We start from the raw sequence: 22,119 nt of genomic DNA on the forward strand, positions 1-22,119 counted from the left end.
AAAAAAAAAAGGAAAACACGGAGCGGGAGAGGATAATGGCTACCCATCAAGGCAACAGAGCGGCGGCGTGTAAGGTGGACAGGAGCAGACGGTGGCGGGATCGCCCTACACACAAAAGTTAAAGACGCGTGCACTCGCGTGCCCCGTACACAAAGAGTAAACAAATAAACAGAATAAAATGCAGGCCGGGTCGGAGCTTCCGTCATCTTGAACCACTTCGGCAGCCAGAGCCAAGGCCGAATCAGCGGCGCCGTGAGCTTAACTAAACACACGTGCACTGTGCATGGAAACACCCAGACACACAGCAGTAAAACATCTACGTCATGCTCGCGGTATTACAGGACGTGCTACGTCCGCCGCTATGGTCGAGGGTGGCGCTGGTGAACACTCTCAAGGCTCGCTTACACCCAGTAAACATAAATACCCACGAGAGCAGCAAATTGGACAGCCGTCGCCGTAGCTCAGTTGGTAAGAGCACCGGACGCGATATTCGGAGGTCGTGGGTTCGGATCCCACCGGCGACATGGTTGTTTTTTCTGCTGCTTTATAAGTAATTTTCTTTAAGCGATTTATTAATCTAAGTATTATTATCCCACTGATAAGCATAACACATTAAAAAAAAATTAACGTTCCCCTATGCACCTTGGTTTCGGTTACTGTTGGCTCCATTCATAATATTTGTCAAACGGGCCCCTCATTTCCTTTAACTTGTCTGCTAATAGCTTAACGAGGGTCTCGGTTCTGGCAGCCTTGATGCCATAGGTAGCATAAGAGGGCTCTCGCACAGTTTCCGCCCTCGCCGTTAGATGACGGTCTACGTCATGCTCGCGGTATTACAGGACGTGCTACGTCCGCCGCTATGGTCGAGGGTGGCGCTGGTGAACACTCTCAAGGCTCGCTTACACCCAGTAAACATAAATACCCACGAGAGCAGCAATTGGACAGCCGTCGCCGTAGCTCAGTTGGTAAGAGCACCGGACGCGATATTCGGAGGTCGTGGGTTCGGATCCCACCGGCGGCATGGTTGTTTTTTCTGCTGCTTTATAAGTAATTTTCTTTAAGCGATTTATTAATCTAAGTATTATTATCCCACTGATAAGCATAACACATTAAAAAAAAATTAACGTTCCCCTATGCACCTTGGTTTCGGTGACTGTTGGCTCCCTTCATAATATTTGTCAAACGGGCCCCTCATTTCCTTTAACTTGTCTGCTAATAGCTTAACGAGGGTCTCGGTTCTGGCAGCCTTGATGCCATAGGTAGCATAAGAGGGCTCTCGCACAGTTTTCGCCCTCGCCGTTAGATGACGGTCTACGTCATGCTCGCGGTATTACAGGACGTGCTACGTCCGCCGCTATGGTCGAGGGTGGCGCTGGTGAACACTCTCAAGGCTCGCTTACACCCAGTAAACATAAATACCCACGAGAGCAGCAGATTGGACAGCCGTCGCCGTAGCTCAGTTGGTAAGAGCACCGGACGCGATATTCGGAGGTCGTCGGTTCGGATCCCACCGGCGGCATGGTTGTTTTTTCTGCTGCTTTATAAGTAATTTTCTTTAAGCGATTTATTAATCTAAGTATTATTATCCCACTGATAAGCATAACACATTAAAAAAAAATTAACGTTCCCCTATGCACCTTGGTTTCGGTGACTGTTGGCTCCCTTCATAATATTTGTCAAACGGGCCCCTCATTTCCTTTAACTTGTCTGCTAATAGCTTAACGAGGGTCTCGGTTCTGGCAGCCTTGATGCCATAGGTAGCATAAGAGGGCTCTCGCACAGTTTCCGCCCTCGCCGTTAGATGACGGTCTACGTCATGCTCGCGGTATTACAGGACGTGCTACGTCCGCCGCTATGGTCGAGGGTGGCGCTGGTGAACACTCTCAAGGCTCGCTTACACCCAGTAAACATAAATACCCACGAGAGCAGCAGATTGGACAGCCGTCGCCGTAGCTCAGTTGGTAAGAGCACCGGACGCGATATTCGGAGGTCGTGGGTTCGGATCCCACCGGCGGCATGGTTGTTTTTTCTGCTGCTTTATAAGTAATTTTCTTTAAGCGATTTATTAATCTAAGTATTATTATCCCACTGATAAGCATAACACATTAAAAAAAAAATTAAAGGTCCCCTATGCACCTTGGTTTCGGTGACTGTTGGCTCCCTTCATAATATTTGTCAAACGGGCCCCTCATTTCCTTTAACTTGTCTGCTAATAGCTTAACGAGGGTCTCGGTTCTGGCAGCCTTGATGCCATAGGTAGCATAAGAGGGCTCTCGCACAGTTTCCGCCCTCGCCGTTAGATGACGGTCTACGTCATGCTCGCGGTATTACAGGACGTGCTACGTCCGCCGCTATGGTCGAGGGTGGCGCTGGTGAACACTCTCAAGGCTCGCTTACACCCCGTAAACATAAATACCCACGAGAGCAGCAGATTGGACAGCCGTCGCCGTAGCTCAGTTGGTAAGAGCACCGGACGCGATATTCGGAGGTCGTGGGTTCGGATCCCACCGGCGGCATGGTTGTTTTTTCTGCTGCTTTATAAGTAATTTTCTTTAAGCGATTTATTAATCTAAGTATTATTATCCCACTGATAAGCATAACACATTAAAAAAAAATTAACGTTCCCCTATGCACCTTGGTTTCGGTGACTGTTGGCTCCCTTCATAATATTTGTCAAACGGGCCCCTCATTTCCTTTAACTTGTCTGCTAATAGCTTAACGAGGGTCTCGGTTCTGGCAGCCTTGATGCCATAGGTAGCATAAGAGGGCTCTCGCACAGTTTCCGCCCTCGCCGTTAGATGACGGTCTACGTCATGCTCGCGGTATTACAGGACGTGCTACGTCCGCCGCTATGGTCGAGGGTGGCGCTGGTGAACACTCTCAAGGCTCGCTTACACCCAGTAAACATAAATACCCACGAGAGCAGCAGATTGGACAGCCGTCGCCGTAGCTCAGTTGGTAAGAGCACCGGACGCGATATTCGGAGGTCGTGGGTTCGGATCCCACCGGCGGCATGGTTGTTTTTTCTGCTGCTTTATAAGTAATTTTCTTTAAGCGATTTATTAATCTAAGTATTATTATCCCACTGATAAGCATAACACATTAAAAAAAAATTAACGTTCCCCTATGCACCTTGGTTTCGGTGACTGTTGGCTCCCTTCATAATATTTGTCAAACGGGCCCCTCATTTCCTTTAACTTGTCTGCTAATAGCTTAACGAGGGTCTCGGTTCTGGCAGCCTTGATGCCATAGGTAGCATAAGAGGGCTCTCGCACAGTTTCCGCCCTCGCCGTTAGATGACGGTCTACGTCATGCTCGCGGTATTACAGGACGTGCTACGTCCGCCGCTATGGTCGAGGGTGGCGCTGGTGAACACTCTCAAGGCTCGCTTACACCCAGTAAACATAAATACCCACGAGAGCAGCAGATTGGACAGCCGTCGCCGTAGCTCAGTTGGTAAGAGCACCGGACGCGATATTCGGAGGTCGTGGGTTCGGATCCCACCGGCGGCATGGTTGTTTTTTCTGCTGCTTTATAAGTAATTTTCTTTAAGCGATTTATTAATCTAAGTATTATTATCCCACTGATAAGCATAACACATTAAAAAAAAATTAACGTTCCCCTATGCACCTTGGTTTCGGTGACTGTTGGCTCCCTTCATAATATTTGTCAAACGGGCCCCTCATTTCCTTTAACTTGTCTGCTATATATATATATATATATATATATATATATATATATATATATATATATATATATATATATATATATATATATATATATATATATATATATATATATATATATATATCTGACAGTAAATTACATTACAAGAGTTCTTAGCATCTGCACCGCTGGGGAGCGGGTCATGCTACTGCGCCTTTGTGTTTTGTTTCAATATATATTGGTGTTTTCCGTTTTGTTCTTTTCTTGTTTTCCGTGTTTTTTTAATTTCTCCTGGTGCTCGAACTTCTCGCTTCCGCAGAAGGAAACCTTTCTTGCTAAAGTCTCCTCGGCGAAAATCCAACCCTCTCAGCTCTGCTGCATGTCTGTCACCTCTGTATTTTAACTAGCTTTTTTTAACTTGTTTCACAACAATTCTCCTTTCCCCTTAGTGGACGGCGATGCATAGAGAGAGAGAGAGAGAGAGAAGGTGCCTCCTCTCTCTCGGAATTTAGGAGCGTAAATGCGCACATCTGTGCATTCATTCGACTTAACACTGATGAAGGACTGTCCACCGTCTGAAACCGTTGGTGAATAAACCTAGATAATCGAACCAGTTGTGACCTTTTCACTGTGCAATTTTTCACTGTCCCGTTAAACAACCCCGACTGCTTCCACTCCTCCTATAATGGCTGCCAGCATCCACACAACTGAACGGCTATCTATCCACTTTCCAAAAAATCCTATTGAGACTGCAGTAATTAATGACGAACTCTTTAAGCACGTATATGAATACCTCGATCCGGCGCGAGAAGGCACCCCCGGCTTCATCATCTACCACTAAGCGAAAATTTCGCACCTCCCCGCACTATTGGAGTACTTGCCCGCCACCATCGACAGAGTGACAGTTCACATCGGAGCTGCCGACATCGCTGCAGCGGGCGCCTCTGCCGCCCTGTCCAGCATGAAGGCGGTCATCGGCAGAGTCAGCCGCGAGCGACCCTCGATCAGACTATGCATGAGACTGCCCCTCCCGCGCGCCCTGAACCGTCGACGCCGTGGAGCGAACAGAAGATTTGTCACGTGGTTCAACGGCCAGACGCAGAACTTTGTGGACCAGGTGCGTTGACTGTGCCACCAACGACAGTTTGGCAGTGGAGTGACGTACCTCAACCATGCATTGCATAAGCTGCCACCGTGGAGGGCTCTCGGGGCTGATGGATATCATTTGAGCTTTGAGGGCGTGGCCATCGTGTGCGATCACCTCCGATGCGTACTCTGCGCCACAGCCCCCGCGACAAGATGGAGCTCCAGTCAGCGCCCGGTGGCTAAGACTCCATGAGGCGGCTGGACAGGCAACAGGACAGAAACAACGTTTATTACTCGCCCCCTGGTGCCCCCTGGTCGAATCACTCCCAGTACCCCCCCCCCCCCCCCCGCCGCCGCTACATGACGTGACAGGCCTGCGCCGAGATGGCACGCCACGCCCCGACACAGCACCGCGATTGACTCGCCACAGGTATGACCCGCTCCCCAAAAACTCACTCACCCTCATTTCTGAAACTGCGAAAATGTATCGAAAAACGGATCAGGTATGAAGCTCACGGAACAACACTAACACGATATTCAGAAGAGGAAAACGTACCCAAGGGCTTGCGGTTGCAACTAACCCCAGCGATGACCACCCTTGTAGCTGTCGAGGAGGCTGAGTGGAAAGGTATTCTGCACGACAGTTCACTACGCCTTGTAGACCTAATTATACGGCACAGTCAACGAAAAACTATCGAATTGAAGCATATTGAAAAATGCACCCGCCTCGAACCGGATCTAACGGCGACAGAAATAACGGAGCTAAAGGAATTCGAAGAATGAAAGACCAGAGAAACAGCCATGGAGAAGCTTAGGAAACTCCGACGGGACGGTGTGGCACCAGCGCCCCGTTCGATAAGCCCGTTTCCTACTGGAAATACGTCAGCCCCTGAACAAAACTGTGCGCCTACTACTGGTCAGCCTCCCATTAGAGCTGCCAACGTGGTGAACGTGTCGAGCCTGTCTCTCACTTCCTCGGAATGTGCGTTACTCTCTAAAAGTCTAACCTTCTGCCCCATGACGGGAAAATTCAATGAATTTCACTTATTCCAGGATCTAGATAACTTCGCAAGGAACTTACATCTGCGTGAGTATTTTGAAAACCGCGAAACGAAAAGGGAAATCAACATACCAGGGACATCCGACAAGTCATGGACTTCAAACGAAGACAGGGATAGACATTTGGATATGTACATCACTGCCATTCAAAAGGATATCCTATCATCGTATTCAAAATCAAAACCAAGAGCGGTAAACAACAACTTCTCGTCCGAAGAACGCCAGGCCCTTAACTCTTTAAGTCGGTGGTCCGACATCATCATCAAACCTGCGGACAAAGGTGGCGCTATCGTCGTTATGGACAAGACCGAATAATTAAAAGAAGGTTTCCGAATAGTGGAAAATAAACAATTTTACACCGAACTCACCACCGACCCCACAGGAGACTTCGAAGTAGAAATTAACAGTGAGATAAAATCTCTCCTCCAAAAACAAAAGATATCCCAGGACATGTTTAAAGCAATGAAGCGGTAAAACCAGTCCCCGGGTGGTTCTACCTCCTTCCGAAAATTCCCAAACTAAACCGTCCCGGTCGTCCCATTGTCTCAAGTAATGGCACACTCACCGAACAAAATATCTGGAGTTCTCGACTTTTTACCCAAGGACATTATACCAACTATCCCCGCCTACGTTCAAGACACTAATCACTTCCTCAGAGTGGTGTCTAACATTGAAATTCCCGATGTGAGCTTTTTGGTCACAATGAACGGGACGTCTCTGTATACAAATATCCCCCACTCAGACGCAATACGCGCGGCGGTGGATGCATACGTGCGGACCGAACCTCTAGTTCACCTGGATGGGGAAACTCTCGCAACTATTCTGGGTATAGTAATCAATTACAACGATTTTGAATTATAGGGAAGGCACTTTCTTCAGGTGAACGGTACGGCGATGGGGACCAAGATGGCACCTGCCTATGCCAATATATTCATGGCGGCACTCGAAACACAATTTCTGGACACTCAACCTTCGAAGCCACTCCTCTAAAAGCGTTTTCTGGACGATATCTTCCTCATCTGGCCTCACGATGAAGCTAGCCTATTAACATTTATCGGAAACTACAACAAATTTCACCCATCGATATCGTTCACCCACAGCATCTTCAAAACATCTATAAACTTCTTGCACGTGACAATACAGAAAAAAGGAAACGTACTTAAGACAACGATCTACAGAAAGCCCATCGACCGCCCGCAGTATCTACATTTTAAGAGCAGCCACCCGCACCACTGCAAGACGAGCATACCTTACTCTCAGGCTCATAGATACCGACGGATATGCTCTGAGCTCGATGACTTTGACCGCCATGCTGAACAACTAAAGACAAATCTCTTACTGAAAAAATATTCCGCTTCCATCGTGGAAGACGCTATTCGGAAAGCTCGCGGTCTAGGCAGAAATAAAATACTGAGTCCCTAAAACTTCCAGCAAGGTGAAAGGCAAACCAACCTCGTTCTCACACATTCATCAAACATGCCACGCGTGAACAATATCCTCTCAAAACATTTTAACATTATCGAGCAACGCAGTCACCTGTCCCGCATTTTTAAGCAGCCACCAAGAGCGGTATACCGGCGCAGCAAGAACCTCAAGGACATTTTAGGTAAATCCAGAACATCGCCCAATGCTAACCCAAACCCCGGGTGTCAACGCTGCCGAAAACCACGCTGCAAGGTTTGCTATCACATGCTGACAACAGGAATTGAAAAACTCTAGAAACTCTAGATTGCGACAGTGCAGATCTGGTACATATGCTTCACTGCGGCGTGTGCGGCATGCAGTACATCGGCCAGACAGAAACTCCGTTCAGGTTTCGATTCAGCAACCACAAGGCCCAAATTCACACACTGCCAAACCTACCTTTTTCTAAGCACCTATGTCTGCCACAGCACTCATTTGAAAGCATCCGGGTCATCCTCCTACAGTCGGGTTTTCAAACCGGCCGCCAAAGAGAACAACGGGAGTCGTATTTCATACATAAATTTCGGACATTAACCCACGGCAATAATGAGAACTTGGGCAATTTTGCATTCCTCAAAAACCATTCCAAATGAGAAAGAAGCTCCTGTCTGTTATTTTCCATTAGCTTTCCTTTTATCCTGCCCACCATGCTCCCCCCCCCCCCCCCCCCCTTCTTTTCTCCATGCCGGTTTCCCTTTTCCTCCTTGTCCTCCTATCCCCCTTCCCGGAATTGTCAGCGGTGGGACGCGCGGCGCAGGCGCCCTCTGACGAACGGCCGGTGGTTGCTGTCTGCGGCGGCTAGTTGCAGGATTGGGTTTAAAACGGCGTCTGGACGACCGCTTTTCCGCCGCTGAGGCGACACGCCGCCCTCGTGGCGGTCACTGGTGCCTCTTGAACAGGGCGAAATGACGCGGTCTTGACAGCTGACAGTAAATTACATTACAAGAGTTCTTAACATCTGCACCGCTGGGGATCGGGTCGTGCTATGTGCGCCTTTGTGTTTTGTTTTAGTTTGTTATGGTGTTTTCCTTTTTGTTGTTTTCTTGTTTTCCTAGTTTTCGTTATTTTCCCCTTTGCTCGAACTTCTCGCTTCCGCAGAAAGAAACCTTTCTTGCTTAAGTCTCCTCGGCGAAAATCCAACCCTCTCAGCTCGGCTGCATATCTGTCACCTCTGTATTTTACCTAGCTTTTTTTTACTTGTTTCACAACCATTCTCCTTTCTCCTTGGTGGACGCCGACACAGAGAGAGAAAGTGCCTCCTCTCCCTCTGCATTTAGTACCGTAAATGCGCACATCTGTGCATTAATTCGACTTAACCTTGATGAAGGACGGTCCACCGTCTGAAACCGTTGGTGAATAAACCTAGATAATCGAACCTATTGTGACCTTTTCACTCTATATATATATATATATATATATATATATATATATATATATATATATATATATATATATATATATATATATATATATATATATATATATATATAGTAAAGAGTTGAAGTACACTTGAAGAAACTTTATTTGCCAAGGATTTCAGACGGTGGGCTGTCCTTCATCAGGGTAAGATAATTGTGAACACAAAGGTCCGCGTTTTCGGAGCACCGAATGCACATCGAGAGGAGAAAAATGCTTTTCTTTGAGCAAACAAACAGATCACGCAAGACAGAAAGAAGGAGCGACCAGACTCCTCCCTTCGACTGAGGGAAAAGTGTAGGGTGGTGAAATAAACAGAAAAAAAAGTGGAAAAAAGAGCGAAGGTTAGAGAAAGCGGGCCCGCAAGGAAATAATGGCGCCGACAGGGATTAGTAATGGGGGAAGCTGCCTTCGGCGGAGGCGAGAGGTTCAAACACGAGGAAAGAAAACAGCATAAAAAAGAAGAAAAAAACAGCAAGAAAAGAACAAAGAAACGGAAAACACCACTGCGCGGATATGCATCAGAGCGCGACCCGCTCCCCACGGGTGCAGCTGTTAACAGTTAAAATGTAAGTTACGGTGGCGGTGCGGCCGGCAAAACGCCCCGCACAAACCCGATCCCGCAGCCCCGTGCCGCAAAGCGCAAATGTTTCTGCGCCGCGTCGCTTATGTTATCAGAAGTCGAATAAGTTTTTCATCGAAGCATATATATATATATATATATATATATATATATATATATATATATATATATATATATATAGAGAGAGAGAGAGAGAGAGAGAGAGAGAGTTACGACCAGGGGTGTATTCATACCAGGACGGACGACGACTGAAAAACCATCTGGGTTCATTTGCCTAGCTCGAGACACATGCACGTCGTTCACCTTATCTTCTGCGTAGTCAGCGATGCCGAACATATAGAATAGGCATCTCCTCTTCATGGGCATCACTCTTCCCCCTACGCAGCCGAAGCCCGCAGAGCGAGTTAAAAAGCTCCGCACGAATGGTAGGGCTTCAGCAGGACAACGTGAGTCTGTTCAGTTCGTGCAGAACGACGGCCACTTGCTGTGAGAAGCGCGATGGGATAATTGAGCTCGCTAATTTGCTCAATGAGAACATAGGGTCCATCGTAGTCGCACAGCAGCTTCTGTAACAATACCCGCTTTCTGACAGGCCGCCACAACCAGAACAAGTCACCGGGGCTGTAAGTGAGGTGACCGTGGTGGGCATCGTAGCGCGCTTTGGGACCGATCATGGGAGGCGAGAATACGAAGGCGAGCAAGGTGCCGGGCGTCTTCAGCGAGACAAAGTGTCCCGGCACTGGAGGGATCTTCATGAGGCTCGGCAGAAAATGGTAATATTGTGTCCAGGGTGTAGAGTGGGGGGCGAGCATATAGTAAAAAGAAGGGGCTGTAACCAGCAGTCTCATATCGTGCGGTATTAAAAGCCTAGGTGATGAATGGCAGAACGCTGTCCCAGGTTTCGCGCTTAGAATCAACGTACATTGACAGCATGCTAGTGATCGTTCGTTTCGTGCTCTCAGTTAGCCCATTCGTCTTTGGATGGTAAAGCGAGGAATGGCGAAAATGCGTTGCGCAGGAAGGAAGCTGCTCCACGACGTCAGCGGTGAACTGTCGACCACGGACACTGATAATAACATTTGGGGGTCCATGTTGAACACTATGGAGCGCAGCATAAAAGAGGACACATGATACGCTGTAGACGAGGATAGTGCTGCCGCTTCGCAATACCGAGTAAGGTAATCAACGCAAACTGCTATCCAGGGGTTCCCAAGACAGCATTTGTGAAATGGTCCCAGGAGATCTGTGCTCACTTGCTCGAACGGTGTGACAGGTGGTGTCACAGGGTGAAGCTGACCAGATGCAACGCTTCTGGGGCGCTTTATCTGTTGACACTGAGTGCAGCTGGTGACGTACCGCTCAGGCGTAGCCCGCATTTTCGGCCAATAGAAGCGTGCCTGGGTATGGTGGAGCATGCGTGTCGACTCAAGATGTCCCAGATGTAGGATCGTCATGCATTTCCTGCATGACAGAGGTGTACAAGCTCTTCAGGAACTACCAAGAGGAAGCGCTGGCCTTTAGAAAAATAGTTTTTTTTCAATTGGAGACCACATCGCACACAGAAATGGGTTGCACTGGAGAGCTCTTCAGCCTCCGCAAGGAGAGACCGCTGTGTTGTATCTCTCTGCTGTTCTGTTTTGAATGTGGTGAAATTGAAAAAAAACGGTGACATCGACGCGAGGCAGTGGTCGAAGTTATCGATGTTAGGCTCCGCCTCAGGAAGCGGCCACCGCGAAAGACAGTCCGCTTCAGCAGGCCGGTGACCCCTCTTGTAGTCGACTGTGTAGTCAAGCTCTTGTAGCCGGAGTGCCCACCTTGCAAGGCGCCCACACGGGCCACGAAGGTTAACGAGCCAGCAGAGGGAAAGATGGGCGATGACGAAGGTGAACTGGCGTCCGTACAGATACGAATGGAAACGTTGCGTGGTGAAGGCGACGGCGAGGCATTCCTGCTCGGTGACCGTAACTTGCGCTCCCGGTTATTGAGCGAGCGACTTGCATACGCAACAACGTGCTCTTTGTTGTCGCTTCGCTTGACGAGCACAGCGTTTGGATCAACACCGCTAGCGTCGGTATGAATCTCTGTGTGGACGGAGGGATTGATGTGGCGAGGTACAGGGTGGGACGTGAGAAGGAATTTTAGTTGGCGGAAAGCGGAATCGCACTTAGGGGTTCACTTTAAAGCCGCATCTTCCTGAAGCAAGCCCGTCAGGGGGTATGCGATGTCCGCAAAGCAATGGATGAAGCGGGCAATGTATGAGCATAATTCCAAGAAACTTCGCAGCTCTTTGACAGACTGTGGCGGCTTAAGCGACTCCACAGCTGCAGTCTGGGCTGGATCAGGTCTGACGCCGTCTTTGTCAACCAGGTGCCCAAGCACTAACGCTTGACGCGCGCCAAAGTGAAATATTTAGTATTAAGCACAAGCCCAGCTTCGCGCATACAGTCCAGGACCATAGCTAAACGGTCGTTGTGCTCACTGAACGACTTTCCGAAAGAAACAGCATTGCCAAGGTAGCACATACATACTTCCCATCTCAAACCGCGGAGAATAGTGTCTACAAATCTCTCGAAAGTGGCGGGCGCATTACAAAGTCCGAATAGCACAACATTAAATTCATAAAGGCCGTCAATTGTAACAAAGGCTCTTTTCTCATTGTCCACGGAATGCATAGGGATATGCCATACCCCGTCCGGAGGTCAATAGAAGTGAAGTAGGAGGCTGAAAAAAGACAGTCGATGGCATCGTCGATTTGAGGGAGAGGGAGTCCGGCAGGTTCCTTCCTCCTTCCTCTTTTTTGCTTTCCTCTCCTCCCGATTCAGCCAGACCACACCAAACATACCGATTACACAGCACCTAATTTATTCGCATCAATTCACAATTGCAGTGAGGCCAGTCTGCCGTCGGGATGCGGCCTCTCGTCTCGGCATCCACCACCCGTTTCCCATTCTTCTCGTGCCTCTCTCCTCTCTTCCAGGTCCTACTTTCCAGCTTGCTCTCTCCTGGCCTTGCTTCCCCGTCGTTCCTTTCGGTAGGCTCCTTTTGAAGTCATCTTGAGTGGTTCCCGGAATCCGACGGTCGTTACGGAGGCGCTGACTCTCCCAGGCGCAGACCTTGGTCTTGTCGGGCGACACCATTCTCCGGCGCACTTAGCCCGGGCCAGCATCTTGCCTCGGCAGTCAGCCGTCTCTCCGGCGCCAACTTCTCGCCACCTCGGTCAATGCATACGGCTGTTTTTGTGGCACGTAGGACCACCTCGCATACACACACACACACACACCCCTTATGCCCCCATAACTGCTGTTCGGGAGGAGGGGGAGGGGGTGCCTCTCGTCCGTCGCCGCTGAGCGGCAAGCACACAAATACAAACACAACGCGCCGGCCGTTTCTTCTGGCTACGTTCGGATGCGACAAGGCCGCGCGCCCGAAAGAGGGTATACATCATTTCTGTGACGGGATTGAGGTGTTTGTACTCCGCGCAAAAAGGATATGATCCAATGTTTTTTCGAACAAGGATTACTGGAGCAGCCCAGGGACACTAGGACTCTTGTATAACATCTTTGATGATCATCTCCACCACTTGTTCAAAGATAACCTTGCGTTCATACGGTAAAACTCGGTAGGGCTTTTGTCGCATCGGATGTGAGGCGCCAGTGTGAACCCTGTGCAGCGTGTGAGACGATGGTATGGAAGACAGGCCGTGGGCTGTGAAAAGTCGAACACAGCGGAGTATCGCCGGAGGATGGCCAACAGAGCACGGCGGTCTTGCCTGGAAAGCGAGTTGTCCAACATGCGAAGAAACTGCGACTTGTCGTAAAGCTGTGGTGCTGCTGGACCCAACAAATCCGCCAGCAAATAACAGAATTACTCGGCGACGGAGCAGCAACAAGCGTGCTCGGCGGACGTCTATCACAATGCCCGCCGCTCTCACGCGTGCACTGCTACCGAACTTTCGAAATACGGCTCGCAAAGTTACCACAACAGTCTCGAACAACGTAGAATCGGCTCTGCCTGAATGCGATCAATGTGGGTAAACCTGGTCGCGTCTCGCATCACAAAGCTATAAAGCCGCGCGCCGGCAGTTTTGAGGAACAAAGACTGGAAAATGCGCGGCAGTGTTAAGCCGCACCATTTGCTGAAACAGACGGTCCGATAGAACCCTACAATTCACCTATCATTTAGGCGAAGCAAATGAAACCTCTTTACAAGAGCCGACGAGTGCGGTGCCGTGTTCGCTTTTATGAAAATGCCTGTTTTTCATTGCTTAAGAGTGAAGGATATAGCAACGTCGACTGCAGGATCTCGGCAGTACAGTTAATAAGCTCAAGGTTCAGTAGCTCCTCTTACAGAACTATTTTACGCTGTAGCACCTACTTCTCTGAAAGGAAACAAAATGCTCCACCTGACGCATTTCAAGCTTCCGGCGCCGATGACCCCATTCACCCACGCGTGATATTTATCGTGCCGAAAAAGTAAATAATAAGCGCTCATTAGGCTCAGGATCTTGGCAGCTAAAGTAGTTCGTTTTTGTTTGAACTAGAGCAATCTGAAATACGGATGAAGGGTTTTTTATTCTGCGACCACGGAGAGCTTATCTCCTCCTCCCGTGTTGCACCGAGTGTGCATAAGGGTAAGATATACGTCATCTATTTGCCAAAAACGAACGCATAGCGAAAGAAAACGGATCCGGCAAACAGAATTTTCATCGTCTCTTATTAATTGCGCTCTATTCATTTTCCCTATATTTACCGCCTGAGCGAGCTCCGCCTGCCGAAAGTCCGACTCACAGCGACCTCAAATTCTGCGGCGCGTTGATTTTTTCAAAAAAATCGCATATCGTTGAAATAAGTTACAAACTCAAACTGTGCTTCCAATACCGATATTCTGATGCTCACATTTCCAGCAAGCGATACCCAATACCGACACAAAAATATGTTGAAAAACAGTATCCAGGAAATGTGGATTCAATACTACCCATGCCTGGAGCTCAACAATGTTGAGATAAAACTCTTGAACGTGAATAAAACATGTCTTTAAATAGTAATAAAATCTGTTCATTCCTTAAAAAGCGCGACAAATGGGCGTGTGGAAACTAGACTGAGATAGATGGAGGTATTGTAGGTTCGAGTCTTCGCATCCATATGAACTTTGAGCCAGGTTCGATGAAAATGCAAGGAAAAATTTGATCACAGTAGGGGATAAACATTTCATGTACATCGTTCCGGGGCTAAAATATCTAACAATGAGTGTTTCTTTGGGAGGAAATAACAGATAGCGTCATTTGACATCTCAGAACGATATCAACATGGCGAATGTTTGTCGAAGGCATACGCGTATAAAATATTTTGGAATCCCTAACCAACAAGCTGAACAATGCCTCCGATTCTTTCACAACTGTACCTCGCAGAAAAGGTCTGTTCGACGAAAACACCCCGAATTCCATCACTGCTTAACAGGCGATCTAAGCATTTATAGCCCCGCATGTGAATTTCACATGAAATCAGAATTCACAACTTCCCGTCTGATTATTAATACCTTACCCTATAGCTCCTCTCAGGCATCTGCGTCCATAATAATGTGAAGAGGTTCAAAATCTTTTTCAAAATATTATTATGCATGAAAATTTTATAACTTATAGAAAAACGAATTTGATGAACTTCTGGGAGAAAATTGGAGGAAAACAAAATAACTTCAAGCAGATTTTGTTAGCTGCATTTCTTAAAAAAGAATAATCGGATAAGTGGGTCACAACTTCGTTAACTGAGAGATGAAATGAGTATTATTCTTGAAATTCACTTTTAATCACTCCATAACTTAGACCCTTGAAAGCAAGCGTATAAAAGACTAGCAAAATGACTAGGAACGCACACGTTAGGAACGAAGGGTGTGAAAATGCAGGGAAATTGAAAACTTGCAAACTCAGCATAGAAAACTAGAGCGGCCATAAAAGTAGGAGCTCAACACGCATGCACAATAGTTTACAAAAGTATTTGCGATAACGATAAGCGATACCCAGAAAATGTTATTACTGATATCGATACGAACTATATAGCCGAAATTTTTCCCGATGCAGACAGTGGTCATTGTGCCGTTGATAACTGTATACATATATGAAATAGACAGAAATAAACAATCTGGTGCTCGGATAACTTAGGACACTTGTAAGTGATTTTTGCAATTTAGTTTTTTTTATTTAGAGCACTGTTTTTGAAACGAGTATAGCTAATCTGACCGCGCGGGTATCTATAACGATCAGTTTATTTAAGCTGCTCTCTCAGAACGGCAAGCTCGGCTATCTGTTGGATGTTCTTCTTGGAAATGAAGCAACCGTCTTATAGAGCCTTGTCAACAGAAGCAGAGAAGGACAGGAAGCGGCTGCTTCGGTTGTCTATGTTTTCTAGAGCTGCTACCGTATTTCCAAAAGCAGTATCCGCGGTCATATCAGCTCGTTTTCTAATCTTCAGCATTGCACAGAAGCAATACTGTCTTTGAAACGATTACATGCATAAGCATTCCAGCAGTTCCTTTTCGAAGCTAATATTCTTCACACGAACTACTCTCCGCTGAGTACATACAGAGCAACTTTTTCGAACATTTTATTGCACTAGGCTCAGCACCCCATTCACGGGTTTCGCCGCTGTCATTCCGATCCTTCTGGCAGGCAACAAACGGTCTACGGCGTGCAAGTAGGAGCCTGTCCACTGGATTGCGGGCAACCTTCGGGGATATGTGCAGCCTTTTTCCTTTGTTGTCTTTCATCAAGACATGCTAAGGACCCTGGTATATATATACACACGTATGCACAAAGATCAGCAGAAGGATTGACGCACAAGCACGCACGCACACACACACACACACGAATATATATACATATATTGGAGGCCATGTGCAATTTGCACCTGGTTCACAACACGTGTACATTATACACCATCGTCCAAAAGTCATATACACTGGGTGTCTCAGACAAATTTTATAATGAACTTTGATGTCTTTCTAAATACTCTACCGAGTATAAGACAACATTTACGTAAAACCGTGGCCGACATGCATGCTTGAAACGCCTGTAATATTAATTTTCTTATATATGTTATCAGCACCGTTCATTCTGCGCCCACACTACACACAACGCATTTTACATGCCACTTTCATCACATAGCTGCATATTGCGTGAGAAGGCCAACCACGATAAGAACAGCAAAACATTGCCGCACAATGGTGGCGCACCTAATAAACATTTTGCTTAACTACACAAATCAGCCATCACTTTTTCCGTTTCTTAGTGCAGTAATTACCGCGTTCCTTCTTTCCCTTTGCTCTATGCTAAAAGGCGCAGAAGTCTTGTTATTGCTTCTGCAATGTGTGTGACAGACATTTGAACTTGAACACTATAGGTCGAAACCTTGACGAGGAAAAATATAAGGCTTGCATGTTTTTAACACGCAGAACATATTTTGCGCATTCTTGTTATTTCACAGGTATTTTTACTTAACGGTAACAAGAAACGCCATATGGTTTAACCGACTGCCCGAAAGAAGCTTAAGGTTCACCATTGCTTTAATCAAAGCAACCAAAACCTCTCTACAGGAACAGGCGAGTGGGGTGCCGTGTTGTGTTTTATGAAGGTGCCTGTTATCTCCGAGTTAAGAATGAAGGTTATAGGAACGTCGACTGTAGGATCTTGGCAGTATAGTTAAGAAGCTCAAAATTCAGTAGCACCTCTTCCTGAACTATAGTATGCTACCGCACTTGCTTCTTTGAAAGAAACAAAATGCTCCACCTGATGCATTTCAAGCTTCCGGCCTGGATGACCCCATTGACCAATGCCTTACCTTTATCGTGAAGACAGATCAAACAATTAACGTTCTTTAAGCTCTTGACGATGGCGGCGAAAGGAGTTCTTTTTTGTTGTCAACAACCCCAAAGTGAAATAAAGATCAAGTGTTTTTATTTTGCGACCACAAAAGCTTACGTCCTGGTTCCTTCTTACATCAAGTTTTCAGATGCACAAGGTCTAAGTGATCTACCTGCCATTCAACAAAGGTAGGAAGAAAATAAACCCGCCTGGCAAACAGCATTGCCGTCGCGTCTTCCTAATTGCACTGTTCTCCTTTTCTCTGTATGTTACCACCTGAGTTAGCTTGGCAGGCCCAAAGTATGACTCGCACCGGCCTCAAAATCGGTCACAATTTCAATTTTTTTTTACTGCGAAAGCATTACTACGCTATGTCGACTAGGTTGTGTCCGCAAAACATGTCCGCAGATCTTGTGAGGCAATTAGAAGAGGTAGTGCCAACAAATTGTTTGATCGAAAGAGGTTGATGTCAAAAAAATAATTACGTCGTCAAGTTCATGTTACATATTTATAGCCAAAAATGTCCAAAAAGTTGAACCAGGGCAACTTGTGGCGCATTATTTGAAAAATCGGAAGTGTGGACAGCGCCAAAGCGCGGCGCCAAATTTGAGAACCAAGCGTGGCGCCAAGTTTGAAAACTCAAAATGGGCAATTGATGGATCTTGATTAAGTAATCACCGAATTTGAGTAACTGGGGATTTAAATAATTTACATCAGTGATTATGTGAGACGAAGGAACAAGTGAAGCAAAGAGAGGCAAGGAGTGAAGCAAAGAGGGGCAAACAGGAGCAAAGAGAAGCGAGGAGGCATCAGTGCTTTCGCATTCCACCAAAGCGTGTTACTGCAGGAACCTCAAAAGTTTTTACTACCGCGCATCGTTAAAATACGCGATAGACTTAAACTGTATTTCCGATGCCGGTACTTCGGTATTTAAATTTTTAGCAAGCGATACCCGATTCAAAAAATATGTCGAAAGAGAGTATCCCTGATGCATTAATCTTTTCTACTATCCATGCCTGGAGCTCAAGATTGTTGAGATGGTGAAAATTCTTAACTATGTTGAGAACAGATGATGAATTAGTTAATAAAACCCCTGGGCTTATGACAGCGCATCAGCTAACGATGTTATAGCGTTTGGCGAGGTTACATGACGTTCTGCACGTTCAGTTCTTTGGATCCGAATACCTTTTAAAGAAAAATGTTTAAAATTACTGGATGGAAATGGAATACCATGGGCCATATCCAAAATAGCATTGCCATAAGAAAGGAGCAGAAGATTTTTGTTTTAATTTACTCCTGAGCAGTAATATAAATATCGAATCAAACCTCATCAAAATCTAATTACTAGAGGAATCCTGCGATGACGCAAAGCGCGTTACCAATCAATCTGGGCAGGGTTCTCCATTATGTCTGTAAGCCTTCGAGGCCTGCTTCTTCGCAGCAATATAATTGAAGAAAAATCAATAAATATGCTAGGATATACACGAAGAAAATGAAAAATAAAGAAACGATCTATATACACCTTCCCGGTGCTACCACACCTCACAATGACTGCTTCTTGTGGACGAAATAAAAGATATGTTCGTTTCACATTTCAGAAAGAAATAAAAATTCTGCACCATTGCCGAAGCCAAGCGCCTCTGAAATATTTTGCTAACTAGAAAGAACTCAGTGAACATTGTATCCGATTCTTACACCATCTCGCGCGGCAGAAAAGATAAGTAGTCTCGCCAAATCCTAACTTCCAATATTGCGCAATGGTTGATCAATGCGGTTACTGGTGTCGCGTGTCAAAGTTAGCTTATGACATGAGAATAAAATACTCCACTGCTCATCGTGAGCACCAAGCATCTCCTGCCTAACAAAAACGTCATAGGAATGTTGAAAGTAAATATTTCACTAAAAATTGTGTTTCCAATAAAAAAATATTATAAAGCTCAGTTTTGGTGATTTCGGGCAGAGAATTTGAAACAAAATAAAAGAATTTCAAAGGGGTGATTTTTATAGCCTATTTTTTTTTTGTACCAATGTGGTAAACGCCACTGAATCAGCTGAAGACAAAAAGAAGAAACAATGTAACTATTCAGACTGTGTCACAACCTCCTCAACTGAGAGAAAAAAAATGGTTTTCTAAGTGCAGTTCGAATTGTACTGAGAAGTGAGTCCTGCAAAGCAGGCGTATAGAAGTGAAAAAACAACAACTAGGAACACTCCGCTCCTAAAAAGAAAGAAAAATACAAAAAGTGAAAATCAATAAATTAAGTATTCTCCTACAAAGTTAGTAATATAAGAATCTTTGATAGCAGGAATTCTTGGCCATGAATAAAATAGATAATGAAATTATTAACAGAATGTTCCATCTGACAAAGCACGCAGCAGGTAATTATGTCGTAGACAGGGCAGAGGTTTCAGGATGTTTTCGCCCGTCCGTTCTTAGCACCAGAAAAGTTTATAAAGCAAAATCGATTAAAATACTCTATAAGGTAGAAGCTGGTAGGATAATTTGAAATCAGCATTGCAACGTTAGAGGAAGCTCACGGTCCTTGTGTTTTAAATAGCTCCGGAATATAAAAGCAAATTACGGTCATAAAATAGTAAATTTTTGCCAATCATAGAGCGCCTTTCAATTAAACGTGCAGTATCCAAGAATAAGAAGGCTGTACTTCTTGCATGGTTGTTTCCTGGAAGCAGGTTACTTTCTGCAGCAAATGGTATAAGATAATAAGCGCAAACTGAAGGTAATTCAAAATGAAGAAGCAAGCAGTACATATTGTCACGGCGCTGCCATAACTCGCAGCAACTGAAGTTAAACTAGCACACGCATATAAATTCGTGAAAATGAACTAGCGTACTAGAAAGCAGTGATATGTATTTCTGGATTGTGAAGATGAAATATGTCCTAAACGAAAAAATGTCTTGTGCTTCGACACTTGACGGCTTTGCCTTTTATTTCGTACTAACTAGAGTTACGAAATCACCAAATAATCCAGACCAAAAAGAAAGTTCTCAAAAACGAAACACAAAATGTGCTGTTAGCACTTAGCGTGCAACCCTAGTCAGTAAGGCTCTTTTGTTTGCTTCAGTGAAAATGTCAACGACATTATACTCTTGGAACATGCGTCCACTCAGCCAGTTGTAAATGATCTGTAACTGGTAGTACGGACTCCTTTCAAAAGACCATTGGAGCCCTTAGCGAAAAATTCTACATTTGGAATATACGGCGGGATATTTATATTGATTTTAAACATATTTTGTATTTATGAATGACTTAAATGTATACAGGAAATAGTTTCCTGATAGTGAATGATTGGTATTAGAAATATGCTCTTCAAATGTTCCAAAAACGCCTTGCTTAAAGCATTCTCCTAGAACCTTTGAATTACGTGAGAAATATGCATGAAGTTTTCTTATCTTGCCAATGTATTAAAAGTTCACTTTCGTAAAAATAAAATTAAGTCGTCCGAATTATACGTAAATTGTAACAAACGCGCAGTAGAATAAACATATTTGCAGCACACTGCTAGGTGCCATACAACAATCTAGTGTTCTGAATCGCATTTCTGGAAATGGAACTTGCATGTTGGCCGTGTATTTAGACGTTACTTCTGTAATTACGAAACTAATTAGTGCACTGTATTTTCTGCAATTCTAAAAAATTGGAAGTCCGCGTAAACATATTTTCGGCATACTTCGTGCTGCCATTCAATAATCTAGTTCTCGAAATCAGGTTTCCGGAAATCGCAATTGCGTGTTGGCAATATATTTAAAGTGTGCTTTCGTAAATACAAAATTAGTTCTTCCAAAGTATATATCAATTCTAACAAATGGCATTGCCTTTTAAGCATATTGTCAGGATAATTCAAGCTACTGTGCAACAATCTCGTCCTCTAAATCAAACTTCGAAGAGGTTTAAACCACAAAATTAAAAAAGAGCATTGTAATGTTACCAATTAGAAGACTTAATCTGGGAACAACCTTCTGTAATGGTTCAATTTTCCTTATTGACTTCCTTGTGTGCGATGTTTTGTAGACGTCGACCACGGAGCTTAACATGGAGCGAAGGAAAAATAAAATGCCTCCTACGTTCACCAAAGGAACATCCCAGCTCAAAAAATTACTTTAGAATGACCTGTGCAGTGCATACAAATGTCGCGCCTGTGGATGCTCTATTGGAATTTCTATGGCCGGAGGTTCTGCATGTTTTCTACTTCGCCGCAAGATACGATTGAAAGGAGTCACAAAGTACTCGGCTATAGTCGAAGACAATGCATATTAAAGAAACAGGCATGGTGCATCTTCCCAGCGCTGCCATAATTCATTAATGACACTCTGTTGTTCATGATATAAAACATCTATTCGGTATATAAGTAAGAAAGAAATAAAATAGTGCTTGTTGATCGTAGGCGTCTACGGCATATTTCTCGGCCCACAAAGCACTTGAAGAACAATGCCTCCTACACTTCAACTACTTTGAAAGTCAGGAAAACAAAGCTTCGACGTGATGCTGAAACGCAAACATCCCGAAGCCTGTCACTTAAAAAACAGTAAACAAATATGGTACTTGATGTAGCATACAATGGTTACGAAATCACAAAGAATTAAGTATTTTGTGCTCACCGCAAATGCCATACATCCCGTCACTCGCAAGATGAACAGAATATTGCAAATTATCTGTATTTCTACAAAACATTTGATATATACCCTTCCAAAAATCACAATGTTCCTCTTTATATGACGAACATTTTGACTTATTGACTCGCGTGTGTTGTGTGAGTCGTGAACGCCTACCACTAAGCTTAACAAGGAGTAAACTAAACGTAACATGCTGTATAGCTCAACCAAAGAAAGATCCTAGCTCCAAAATTTGCATTAAGACTCCAGGTGCAGAACAATAAATGTAGCACCGGTGGGTGCGGTTAAAGAATTTCCTCACTCAGAACGGCATTGCCGCACCAGGCGTGAATTTCACTCTTCGTCCCGACAGACGCGCGAA

General features: G+C 45.3%; 1 non-coding gene across 1 annotated transcript; it reads left to right on the forward strand.

Moving 5' to 3' along the window:
• Positions 1-450: 450 nt before the first annotated feature.
• TRNAS-CGA (transfer RNA serine (anticodon CGA)) lies at positions 451-524 on the forward strand. Its single transcript has one exon. It is a non-coding gene; the product is annotated as a tRNA-Ser (tRNA).
• Positions 525-22,119: the final 21,595 nt, after the last annotated feature.

The sequence above is a fragment of the Amblyomma americanum genome, chromosome 5, assembly GCF_052857255.1.
Source record: "Amblyomma americanum isolate KBUSLIRL-KWMA chromosome 5, ASM5285725v1, whole genome shotgun sequence".
Taxonomy (NCBI): Eukaryota; Metazoa; Arthropoda; class Arachnida; order Ixodida; family Ixodidae; genus Amblyomma; species Amblyomma americanum.